The sequence below is a fragment of the Bos indicus x Bos taurus genome, chromosome 22 (genome assembly GCF_003369695.1).
Source record: "Bos indicus x Bos taurus breed Angus x Brahman F1 hybrid chromosome 22, Bos_hybrid_MaternalHap_v2.0, whole genome shotgun sequence".
Lineage (NCBI taxonomy): Eukaryota > Metazoa > Chordata > Mammalia > Artiodactyla > Bovidae > Bos > Bos indicus x Bos taurus.
Window position 1 is genome coordinate 3,604,266 of NC_040097.1, and position 13,231 is coordinate 3,617,496.

Sequence of the window (13,231 nt, forward strand, 5' to 3'; positions counted from 1 at the left end):
AAAAAGATTGTTGAATGCGTTTCTCCATTAAGGCCAGTTCTTCTTTGGCCTCTTTTGTTAGCTGCCTAGGGCTATTAGGGTCAGGGGATCCCTCTAAAATTTTAAATAGATTTTGTAAGGCATAGGTGGGGATGCCAACAGATGGCTGCAGCCAATTAATATCTCCTAGCAATTTTTGAAAATCATTCAGCATGCGTAGAGACTGCACAGAAATTTGAGTTTTTTTGAGGTTTGATTTTAGATTCTCCTATAACATGTCGTAAATAATTAAAGGGTGCTTTCCATTGAATTTTATCTGGCGCAACAAGCAGGCCATGATTTTGAAGAGTAGTAGTAACTTCATTGTATAACTGTTGCAAACAGAGTTCAGATTCCATAGAGAGAAGTACATCATCCATATAATGAATTATAAACGCAGTAGGATACTTGTCTCTAATGGGTTGTAATAAAACAGTTATGAGATATTGGCAAATGGTAGGGGAGTTCATCATTCCCTGAGGTAGCACCTTCCATTGGAATCTTTTAATAGGAGCCATGTGATTTATAGAAGGAACTGAAAAGGCAAAACGTTTTCTATCTTTAGGGAGCAAAGGTATAGTAAAAAAGCAGTCTTGTAAGTCAATAATACCTACAGACCATCCTTTTGGTACCATAGAAGGGGAGGGCAATCTGGGTTGTAAGGGCCCCATAGGTGACATGGTATTATTAACATTTCTTAAATCTATCAATATTCGCCATTTTCTTGATTTCTTTTTTTATTACAAAAACAGGGGAATTCCATGGGGAAAATGAAGGTTCTATATGAGCTTTTTGTAATTGTTCATTTACTAATTGTGTAAGAGTTGCCAATTTTTCTTTAGTTAGGGGCCACTGAGGTGTCCATACTGGGGTATTAGATTCCCAATCGAGGGGCAGCAGTGTTAACTCAATGGCCCCCATTAAAAAGGTTCATTTAAAGAAATTGTGGCTTTCGTTTGTTCAAGAAAATCCTGTCCCCATAAATTGATAGGGATATTAGTAATATATGGTTTAAGATAAGCTACAATTTGATCAGGGCCATACACTTGTAAATAGGATGCACTGACAAAAGTTTGTGCGGCATCAGTTTCATCCATTCCTAATAGTCTAGAAGGAGCCATAACCTTACCCCAATCGAGGGGCCACTCTGCAGCTCTAATGATTGAAATGTTAGCTCCGGTATCTAACATGCCTGTGAAATTCTTTCCCCGTATGCGTAAAGTAAGCATGGGTTTCTGATGTTCCTTTAATAAGGTGGATAGTGCAGCAGTAAGGTTGGTACTGCCAAAGCTTCCCTGCCGAACTTTATCAGATGCCTTCATTGGTTTAACATATGGCAAAAGTAATAATTGTGTGAAACGTTCCCCTTTTTGTAAGTATGCATTTCCCGTTTTCATAACATTTACCATAACATGTATTTCCCCTTCATAATCTTTGTCCATAACACCGGTCAATACCACTAAACCTCTCATTGTGCAGCTACTATGTCCCAAAATTAGTCCCATTGTCCTGGGTGGAATCAGGCTGTAATATCCAGTGGGAATTTTGTGGGGGTTGCATAATTCTATTAGTTCCATATCATAAGGACTAGATACATCAATGCAAGCACTCTTAGATGTAGCTGCTTGTAGCATCATAACACTAGGTCCTCCTTTTGTAGTGGGGCTAGAGGACGGCCCCTTTATCAGTTTCCCTGTTGTTTTTGTTGTGCACCGGGGTTCAAGGTGTTTCCATCCTTATCAAATTTAGAATGACATTCATTCAGCCAATGGAACCCCCTTTTACATCTTGGACATATTCTTGGGGGTCTCTTCTTATTAGAAGTAGTATTATTTTTTTCGGCCTGTGTTGGTAGGCAACATTGTTTTTTCATATGGTTGGGCTTCCCACAGTTAAAACATTTGGTATTAGCAGCCTTTTGTACATTAAAGGTTTCTAATGTTGCCAATTTTGCTCTATGGGACATAGATCTGATGTCCCTATATGCTTTCAAATATTCCATAAGAGAGCTAGTCTCTTGAATTGGTCTAAGCATGGATCGACATTCCTCATTAGCATTTTCAAAAGCAAGTTGTTTTAAAATAATATTTTGTAAAGTCACATCCTTAATAGATTTCTCAATTTCATCCTTTAATTTTCCTATAAATTGAGAATATTCTTCTTTATGTCCTTGAATAATCTTAATAAATGAACCATCAGAGTTAGTGCTATCAACCTTTGCTTATGCCCTGCAGGCAGTTTCTTTAATGAAATGTAATATCTCAAGGGTAATATTAGCTAATTGTGCAATCATATCAGCCATGGCTCTTGTTCCAGTGAGTATATCATAGGTTAAATTGGCAGGGTTACCATGAGATTGGTCAATCAGCATTTGTTGGGCCTTATCATTAACCCATATTTGCCACTGAAGTAATTGTTGAGGATTTTGAATTATCTTTGCTATTTGAAAAAAATCATATGGCATCCAATGGCCAGCCCATCCTCCGAGAAATTCTATACAGTAAGGAGAAGTAGGTCCATACAGAGTGCATGCTTTCTTAAAGCTAGACAACATGCTAAAATCTAGATTAGCCCAAGTATTTTGGTCTTGGGCAGGTTGATTAAATTGCATCGGGAAAGCGAAAGTGCAAGCAGGCATCTCCCAAGGAGGAGTGAAATGATTAGTATGAGCAAAGTTAGCAATTGCTGTTACAGGCGGAGCAGAAGGAAAAACCTCAGATTTGGGCTGTCCGTTGAATGAAATGACCTCCGTTCTAAGTGGCTTCAGTTTTGACAAATACTGTCAAATACATATATCCTGTATATATATGTCTCTAAGTTGTTTTTCTAAGGATTGTGTCTGATTGAGCATAACATTCTTATATTTCAAAGCACCTTGCGTATCTTGTTCCTTAAGCTCATATTCATGTAAAGATCGAATAGTTTTTACTTCCAAATCAACGTTATGCCCTTCAATTTGTTCTATGATAGCCCGTATGAGTGACCATGTAATCCTTGCCGATATGCTCACAAAATATTATTTTTAACCCTTTTCTATATGTCTAGATTGAGTGTCCCCTCTTCTGAGAACCATGAATTGTTCCAGTAAAATATGATAGCAATCGTTCAACTGATCTCTTGAAACATTAATACCATTTTGTTTAAAAAAATGATGCATTATAGAAATGAAAGGAATTTTACTGCTATGTTCTCCCATCCTGCTTACCTCTTTCTGCAGGGGCTCATCGCTTTGTTCAGCCTTCCTCTCAAGTCCCTGTTCGTGGTGCCACTTGTTGGGGATTTTCTCCCCGGGACTTGGAAGCGATGAACCTGAAAGGAGGACACTTGGACAGTCTCTTGCAAGGACTGACAAGTTTATTTCTGCAGTCAAACTTTTTTATAGAAGCAGGAACAAAGAGCTTAGAGTATACGGTCAGCAGAGCGCATATGGAGTTAACACATAATCAGTGAAAACATTTCAAGGCCAGTGTGCTCTAAATGACTCATGGGCTTATCCCACAACCTGCTTTCACAAGTAACATTCCTATTAACTCTTGGTGCCGAGCATAACCGAAGGCAGGAGATGTTTTTCTGTCCCCAGTGCAAAGCCGGGTATTTCTGGCCCTTCGCCATTTTCCCAAGGACTTTCTCCTTTTACGGCTATTTTGCACTACGCTTCCCAACAGAGTGCAGTACTTTCACAGCATCATCTAAAGGATTTGAAATAGCTCAACTGGAATTCCATCACCTCCACTAGCTTTGTTCGCAGTGATGCTTTCTAAGGCCCACTTGACTTCACATTCCAGGATGTCTGGCTCTAGGTGAGTGATCACACCATCATGACAAAGCCCTTTAGCCAGTTAAAATATACCTCAGTAAAGAAGGAAGTCACCCTGAGAGTTAATATGCACTTGTTTTTCCAATGCACAAGCTTCTCTATTTATAGACTTTCATCTTGTTAACAAAACTCCGCCTGTGACCAATCAAGACGGGGGTGGTGTGTTATCTCATCCTTGGTGCTGCTCACTCAGCTTGGCCCTGCCTGCTGTGTTTGTATGAGGGCTTTTTAGGTGCTCTGCAAATATGAATAACCTTATTATATTTGATAAGGGCAAAGTTTACATTTAGGATAAACTTTAAAGCTGATATAACCTGCGGTGGATTCATTTTGATATTTGGCAAAACTAATACAATTATGTAAAGTTTAAAAATAAAACAAAATTAAAAAAAAAAAAAAAAGTTGCAAGTGGTGAACTGCTGATCTGGAGAAGCAAGAGGCAACGAGGCTTCCTCCTGGGGACAGAGACACTGATGGCCGCCCTCCCGAGAAGCTCATTCCGCCCACGACTACTCCACTGCTGGCCAGGGCCATCTTGGCATCCTCTGTCCAGCCCGTCAGCACCAGCCTGCTACCCAGTGGGCTGGAACCACCGCAGGCCCTACAGCCAGTCACCCTTGGACAAGCCCCGACCACCGGCACGTCAGCAGCCACCGCACAGGCAGGGCCGGCAGCTCCTGGGCCAGGGAGCAGCCCCGCCTATGCGCATGCCCAGAAGCCAGCCCCGCCCCAACAGAAGGGCCCCTGAGACCCATACAGGGGGCACCGCAGAGCAGGGAGTCCTGGTCAGCAAAGGGGCATGCTGCTGGGCCCACAGGGAAGCTTCGACATGCCACTCCTCCAAGGCTGGGAAAACAACCAGCAACACCCTGATGCCACACCAAACAATCAGGCAGCTGATCTGATAAGACATCTGCATGCCTATGTTCACTGCAGCATTATTTCCATTTGCCAAGATAAGTAAACAACCTAAGTGCCCACTGATAGATGAATGGATAAAGATGGGAATATATACACATATATGGAAAGGAATATCAGCCATAAAAGAAGAAGGAAATGTTGCTATTTGCAACAATATAACTGGACCTAGAGGATGGTGTGATCACTCACCTAGAGCCAGACTGGAAGGCGATGTCAAGTGGGCCTTAGGAAGCATCACTGCGAACAAAGCTAGTGGAGGTGATGGAATTCCAGTTGAGCTATTTCAAATCCTGAAAGATGATGCTGTGAAAGTGCTGCACTCAATATGCCAGCAAATTTGGAAAACTCAGCAGTGGCCACAGGACTGGAAAAGGTCAGTTTGCATTCCAATCCCAAAGAAAGACAATGTCAAAGAATGCTCAAACTACCGTACAATTGCACTCATCTCACACGCTAGTAAAGTAATCCTCAAAATTCTCCAAGCCAGGCTTCAACAGTACGTGAACCGTGAACTTCCAGATGTTCAAGCTGCATTTAGAAAAGGCAGAGGAACCAGAGATCAAATTGTCAACATCTGTTGGATCATCAAAAAAGCAAGAGAGTTCCAGAAAGACATCTTCTTCTGCTTTATTGACTACACCAAAGCCTAGTCAAAGCTACGGTTTTTCCAGTAGTCATGTATGGATGTGAGAGTTGGACTATAAAGAAAGCTGAGCACCGAAGAATTGATGCTTTTGAACCGTGATGTTGGAGAAGATTCTTTAAAGTCCCTTGGGCAGCAAGGAGATCCAACCAGTCCATCCTAAAGGAAATCACTCCTGAATATTCTTTGGAAGGACTGATGCTGAAGCTGAAACTCCAATACTTTGGCCACCTGATGTGACGAACTGACTCATTTGAAAAGACCCTGATGCTGGGAAAGATTGAAGGTGGGAGGAGAAGGGGGCGACAAAGGATGAGATGGTTGGATGACATCACCAACTCGATGGACGTGATTTTGAGTAAGCTCTGGGAGTTGGTGATGAACAGGGAGGCATGGCGTGCTGCAGTCCATGGGGTCACAAAGAGCTGGACACGACTGAGCGCCTGAACTGAACTGAGAGGATGTTATACTAAGCCCAATAAACAGTACCAAGGACACAGCTGTGTGATACATGGAAGAGGCTGGGCACGTATGAGGACCTCCAGGGAAAGCCTAGAGAAAGCCACATGGCTGAAGCCGTTGCTGGGCAGAGAGAAAGTCGTCCAGGGCAGGAGGGAGGTGGGAAGATCAGACACATACCTCTGCAGCTGAGGAAGCCCTGGGGCGAGGATGATAATATAACTTTTCATCCAAAAGAGGCCACTTTTGACAGTGAGGGGGGTGCTATGAGTCATCACATTATGATGAGTATAAAGTGGGCAAACCAGGGTGTGTGGTTGTCCTTGCCGATTTTTTTCCGCAGAGCAGAAAGGGAATCATCGAAATTATGACCCACCATGGCAAATTTTCTACAGCAAACTGTGGGTTTGTTTGGAAAAATTAACAGATACTCAACAGTAAGCATGTACCTCAGTGAGGAATAAAATACACTGGATTTTTAAGTTTCAAAGAACCAACATGTACTGCAATTTGGTAGAAAGCGTGTGGGGACTACAAGCTTTGGAAAAGATTCATGGACAGCCTCTGGAACCTGACCTCTGTGAGATGAGGTGGGAACTGGTTAGGGCAGTGAGCTCGAGTGAGTCCTGCCCTAACAAGCCGCTCAAACACAGAGACAGTGTTTTCTGTTTGTTTACACAATTACACGCGAGGATGACTGCTAGTGAGAGGCTGGAGAAACTGGTTCTCTCACGTAACTCTCTTGACTCGTATGCTGCTACAGTCCTTCTGGAAGCTGTGACTGACGAAGCCTCATCTCTGTAGAGCGAGCCCCAAGCCCCAAACCCAAACAGAGGCCAGGAGATGAAGCCCGCTGAGGATCTGGGTCATCGTTCTACCTCGTCTGCCCACACAGCTGTCCCCTCAGCTGGGCACTGCCGCCTCCCCACGTGGCAGGAAGGGGACAGGCACACGGAGATGATGGAACTGGACTGAGGTCTCCCAGGAAGCCAGTGAACACCCTCCACACACACGACTCTTCACTGAAGCATGATTTACAACAGTGAAATCCTGGCAGCAACCAAATGTCCCTCAACAGGGGAACAGTGCACCCACACCGACCACAGACCGGGGCGTGCCCACTAAGAGTTACAGGAACCACACAGTGAGATGGAAAATGACCATGGAATAATGTGCAGCTGAGAAGCCAGGACACAAAAGTACCAGAAGGAAACAGCTTTGGGAAAAAAAAAAGACAAAGGACTACTTTTAAATGGTTCAGTTCAGTTCAGTTCAGTCGCTCAGTCGTGTCCGACTCTTTGCAACCCCATGAATCGCAGCACCCCAGGCCTCCCTGTCCATCACCAACTCCCGGAGTTCACTCAGACTCACGTCCATCGAGTCAGTGATGCCATCCAGCCATCTCATCCTCTGTCGTCCCCTTTTCCTCCTGCCCCCAATCCCTCCCAGCATCAGAGTCTTTTCCAATGAGTCAACTCTTCGCATGAGGTGGCCGTTTGCTCTAATAAGAGACACATTTACTGTGGGCTCTTTAAAGGCATGTGCTCCGCATCTGCTGTCTCATTTAAGGCTGCCAAGCCTCACAAGGAAGGTGCTGATTATCCTCAATCTCATGGACGAGGACAAGGAGCAACAACCTGCCCAAGGCCCGGCCACGTCCCAGGATCAGGGCAGTGACATTTCAGGTGCTAACTTCGCTTCACTCTGTAATTCTCCCCTGTAATTTCCCCCCTTTCCCTCACTTCTGTAATGCTGGCTCACTACCTCTAGCGCTCTGAAGTAAGTTCACGGATGCACAGACATGCTGTCCCAGCAAATGTGAATGGAGAGGCAGCTGGGTTGACTTTGAATTGTGTATATACCCTCATGCTTTCATTCAGAGCCTATAAATGTTTTCTACTTCTCCCTGAAGGGATGAAATGTCATCTAACTCTGAGTCTCACATAGCTGGCTCAGAATTGAAGCATCAGTGCGCCACTGTCGAGATCTAAATATTTATGCCACCTCCTTACCTCCTGTACATTTAACAAACAAAAGCTCTTACATTTTAGACAGTAATTTTCTGAGAGAGGGAGTATATTTCACCAAAATGTAAAGGCAAATGATCCAAACCTTCCCCAAACAACAAATGCCGGTCACGATGAAAGGAGCTGGGAAACATTAAGGACTTTCTTCGAACAGGGACCAAAGCGTATTCGTCCCTGTGACCCCGGCTCCTCACCTGCTGCCTGGCACATGAAGGCAGATCCATAAATGTCTGCTGAATTGGATTTCTCTAACTGCTGTGCAGCAGAACCAGCTCAGCCATGGGGAACAGCAAGCAAATGGGCTTATTACCCGCTGCTTCAAAAAAAATGAATAAAATTTTGGGCACTGCATGAACCAGCATTTAATCCTAATAATCAATTTTTCTTACCTCTGGAGATAGGCTCACAACAAAACACAGAGATTGAGGAAAAACTGACTGCTGACTTGTATTTTACGGGAGTTTAACTCTTAACTACCCAAGCCAGAGAACAGCCTGTCTAATGTGATGGCTAGACAAAAGGGTAATCTCTCCTTGACCTGAAGTAAGACAAATTCAGAGGCTTGTAGTCCATTTGGAGCTGGCCTGCTCCATGATTCCAGCACGTCCCCAGCAGTCAGGGACCTTATTAGGAACATAAGGGTGTGAGCGGAAAGGCCCGGCTCTCAGGTCTGGCCATATCCCTGGGAGACTGGGGGTGAGTTACTTAACCTTTCTCAATCAGCTTCCTTCTCTGCAACAGTCACACGAACCTCACAAGACTGCCTTTAGGTTTCAGTGATTAAGGTATCAGAGGATGCTCTGTCCACAGTGAGCAGACAGTACTGCTGTCATGATGTGTATATGGGAGGGGCAGGGCAGAGGGTGCAGGAAGCCCTGGGTTTCTACGACACTGGCAGGCTAACTTTCCCTCTTAGACGAACTGCCACACTCCTGTCATCTCGGTTCGGTAAATATCTGGGTGGCTTCTAAGTGCCGGGAGCTGGTTGGACTCAGGGCATACAAAGATACAGACTCTGCCTCAAGCAGCAAGTGACATGGAAACAGCATTTCAGAGCAGGTTAGTGCCCGGGACTCCTGATGTGGAAGTGGTCAGGAACAGGAGCTCAAACTGGAAGCTGATATGTGCAACATAATATTCATTTTAGACTGTTTTTTTTTAAAATATAATTCACATACCATATAATTCTTATGTAATGCACATAACTGTTTTTTTAGCATATTTACAGGGTTAAGCAACCATCTAACTTAAGACCATTTCAGCCTCCCTAAAAGAAACCCTCTACGTCAGCAGTCACTCGCCCTCCCTGCTTCCGCCCTCAGCCCGGCTCAGAGACTAATCCACTTTCTTCCTCTACAGATTTTCCTGTTCTGGACACTTTGTATGAGTGAAAAGTGAAGTCGCTCAGTCGTGTTCGACTCTGCGATCCCGTGGACTGTAGCCTACCAGGCTCCTCCGACCATGGGATTCTCCAGGCAAGAATACTGGAGTGGGTTGCCATTTCATTCTCCAGGGAATCTTCTCAACCCAGGGATCGAACCCGGGTCTCCCGCTTTGGAGGCAGATGCTTTAACTTCTGAGTCACCAGTGGAACTGCACAATATAGGGTATCTTATGATCAGAATGTTTTCAAGTTCATCATGTTGGAGCACCTATCAGTACTTATTCCTGTTTGTGGCTAAGTAATATTCCACTGGGTGGATGTACCACATTTATATATCCATCTCTCAGCAGGCATTTGGGTTGTTTTTACTTTTGGGCCTTTTTTTTTTAATCAATAACACTGCTATGAACAGTTGTGTATGAGTTTTTGGTGGATACATATTTTCATTTCTCTTGGGTAGATACCCAGGAGTAGAATTGTTGGGTCAAATAGTCGCTTTAATATTTTGAGGAACTGCCAAACTGATTTTTCCAAAGTGGCTGTATTATTCACATTCCTTCAGCAATGTATGCAGGTCCGTTTCTCCACAGCTTCAACACCTGTTTTCATCTGTATTTTGATTATAGGCTTTGAGAGGGAATTGGGGTCTAATGACAAATGGTGCTGATACCTTTTCATGTGCTTATTTGCTATTTGTACACTTTCTTTGAAAAAAAAGTCTATGCAAATCCTTTGCCCATTTCTATATTGGGCTATTTGTCTTTTTACAGTGTTCTAAGAATTCTTTATATATTCCAGATACTAGTTACTTATCAGATATATGATTTGCAAGTGTTTCTTTCCATTTCATTGTCTGCCTTTTCACTTTCCTGACAATGATTTTTTGCAGCACAGAAGTTTAATTTTTATATTGATCTATTTCTTCTTTTGTTGCTTTTGGTATATATTTAAGAACACACTGCATAACTCAAACTGACTCTTCGAAAAGTCTTATGGTTTTAGCTCTTATGTCCATGATCTGTGTGTGTGTGCTCAGTCGCTCAGTCATGTCTGACTCTTTGCGACCCCATGGACTGTAGCCTGCATCAGGCTCCTCTGCCCATGGAATTTTCCAGGCAAGAGTACTGGAGTGTGGTGCCACCTCCTGCTCCAGGGGGCCTTCCCAACCCAGGATGGAACCTGTGTCTCTTGGATCTCCTGCACTGGAAGGTGTATTCTTTACCACATCCATGATCTATTTTGACTAAATTTTGTGTAGGGTGTGTAAGGGGTCCAATTTCATTCTTTTGCACGTGGAAAAAATAATTATTTCAACAAAGATGACTAAGGCAGTATTTCTAGGTGGCAGCCTAACACATCATTCAAAATACATCCTCCAAAATATTTCCATCACTGCACTAACTCACACATGGAGGAGAATGAGGTAAGAACAAATAGTTGATGCGTTGGTGCTATGCATTTGAATCATATATAAATTTTTCTCTTGCACACTTTAGAGAACACAAATAGGTGCAGGAAGCATCAGGTTTACGATACTGATTCAGGAAGGAACCAGTACCACAGCCATCCACCCACCCACCCGTCCCCTAAGTATTTACCGAGCACCTAGTATCTGTCAGGTGCCACTATAATCACTGAAGGAGAGTGAACAACGCAAGGAAATACGTCTGCCTTCCGCATCCTAGAGGTGGAACAAAGACCAGAGACAAGAAACCCAACAAATAAACAGTACCTCAGAAGGTGGAAAGTGCAAAGAAGGAAACACAAGCAGAGGAAGATGGCCAGGAACGGGGAGGAGCCCCAAGCGGCCCTACAGTCCCTACCATAGTTCCCGGTGTGAGCCAGGAAGGGCACGTGCCACACAGGCGCTCTGCAGGACAGGGAAGGGGAGGAGCGAGGATCCTGGACCAGAGCGCCTGTGTTCACCCGCACGCTGGACTAGAAGCTGCAGGGCCCAGCACGAGCTCCCTCCTGCTCTGGCTTCGGGATCTCCAGACACAGTACAATACGGAGCAGCAGTACAGCAGGTTCATGAATTTCCAGGATTAAATGAGTTAGTACATGTAAAGCACTTAGAACACTACCAGACACACAGTAAGTAACCCAGAGACGTTAGACACGGGTGGTGACTGACACCCTTTCAGGAGCGCGGCACGCTCAGGAACCAGCTAGTGACCGAGTAAAGAAGCGTTCTGAGCGAGGCTTCAGCAAGCGCTCAGGCTTGCCAAGCCTGCGGAAATCTGTTTCCAAATGACTGCGAGAGTCACTCCCAACATCCACGTCACCCAGGGACACTGCTGGCGAGGGCAGAGGTGTGAATGTCATGGAAGAAATCGCAGGAGCTCTCGCCCCAGAGGAAATGTCTCTCTACTGGCTTCCACCAGGATCCAGAAATGGGGATGTTCACTCACACTGTAGAGGGCTGGCACTCATTCCTAATTTTTTTTCTCTAAGAAACACTCAGCTGGCACTTCCTCACTGCTTTGTCTTGTTCCTTGAAGTAGCTGAGGCTGCACTCAGACAATCTGGCACCGAAAAAGAAACCCATTCTCTCTCTCGCACATGTCAGCGGTTGAAGGGGTTTTTCGTTCCTCAAGGACTGTGAAGGGCCAAGTGACTCTACCTGACTTAAGTCCTCTGCTAACTCTGACACGCATCATTTGCCAACATGTATTTAGTGGTTAGTGTATCAGACGACATAATCCCAGTTTGGCGAACGTGTCCAAGGAAGCTAGTGTCCCCCTTTGCTCTCTTCCCTACCAAACAGATTTGGCCGAAGTGAACCGTAGTCATGTCATTAGTAAAACAATGGTAGATGAAGGCAGCCTGAGTGTCCACCAGTCACTGAAGCACTGGGCGGATCAGGGTGTCTCAGCCTGAGGAAAGTCTCTGCAGTCAGCGATGATACACAGTAACAGTGATGAATAATGACAGGAGTCATTTTCTGAGCGCCAACCATCAGTGAGCTGTGATGCTGGGGTTTTATACATATTATCTCATGGAAAATCTTCTTATGAAATAGTTATTTCCCCTTTACAAAGGAGAAAACGGGCTCGGAAAGGTTCCAGCACCTCCACGAGGCTGGTGTTCAGGCTCAGGTCTGACTGCAGCCTTGCCTTTCTGTCTACAGCAAGTGGCTGTGTGGTGTGTGTGTTAGTTGCTCAGTCGTGTCTGACCCTTTGTGACCCCAAGGACTGTAGCCTGACAGGCTCCGCTGTCCATGGAGTTCTCCAGGCAAGGATACTGAATAGATTGCCATTTCCTTCTCCAGGAGATCTTCCCAACCCAGGGATGGAACTCGGGTCTCCCACATTGCAGGAAGATTCTTTACCGTCTGAGCCACCAGGGAAGCCCTATGTTAATACAAGCAAACATGGATCTAGAATAATGCAGGATAACATTTACTGAGCATTTACGATGTGCCAGGCACATACAATTTAATTTACATGTATGGTTTAGCTTCATCCGTATAAAAAACTCCTTTAGAGAGAAAGAAACTGAGTCACAAGGAGATAAGAAACTTGCCCAAAGACAGAAAGTTAGTTAAGGTTAAAGCTAAGAGGTAAACCCAGGAGTCTGACTGCAGAGCCCCAGCTTATGAACTCTGTACTAATGCTGCCTTCCATGAAGTAATATAATGATTAGAAAAAGCAAAGTACTAAACAGAATGGGATTCCTGAGGCTCAGTGATAAAGAATCCACCTGCCAGTGCAGGAGATCCCTGGTCAGGGATCGATCCCTGGGTCAGGAAGATCCCCTGGAGAAGCAAATGGAACCCACTCCAGTATTCTTGCCTGGGAAATCCCATGGACAGAGGAGCCTGGTGGGCTATAGTCCACGGGATCACAGAAGAGCTGGACACGACTTAGTGACTAAACGGAACACCCAGCTGAGCAGCTGTTTCCACGTGAGGCTGTTGTGGTCCTGAGGCCCTGCCTGAGCGCTTATCGCCGTCCAGACTG

At 44.7% G+C, this 13,231-nt stretch overlaps 1 protein-coding gene across 2 annotated transcripts in view; it reads right to left on the reverse strand.

Annotated features, from left to right (window-relative positions):
* RBSN (rabenosyn, RAB effector) overlaps positions 1–3,700 on the reverse strand; it is a 44,612-nt gene extending 40,912 nt beyond the window's left edge. For both annotated transcript variants that reach the window (XM_027523680.1, XM_027523678.1), the window contains exon 1: positions 3,224–3,700. The gene's annotated coding sequence lies outside the window, so the exon portion shown is untranslated. The remainder of the gene's footprint in view (positions 1–3,223) is intronic.
* Between the last annotated feature and the right edge of the window lie 9,531 nt (positions 3,701–13,231).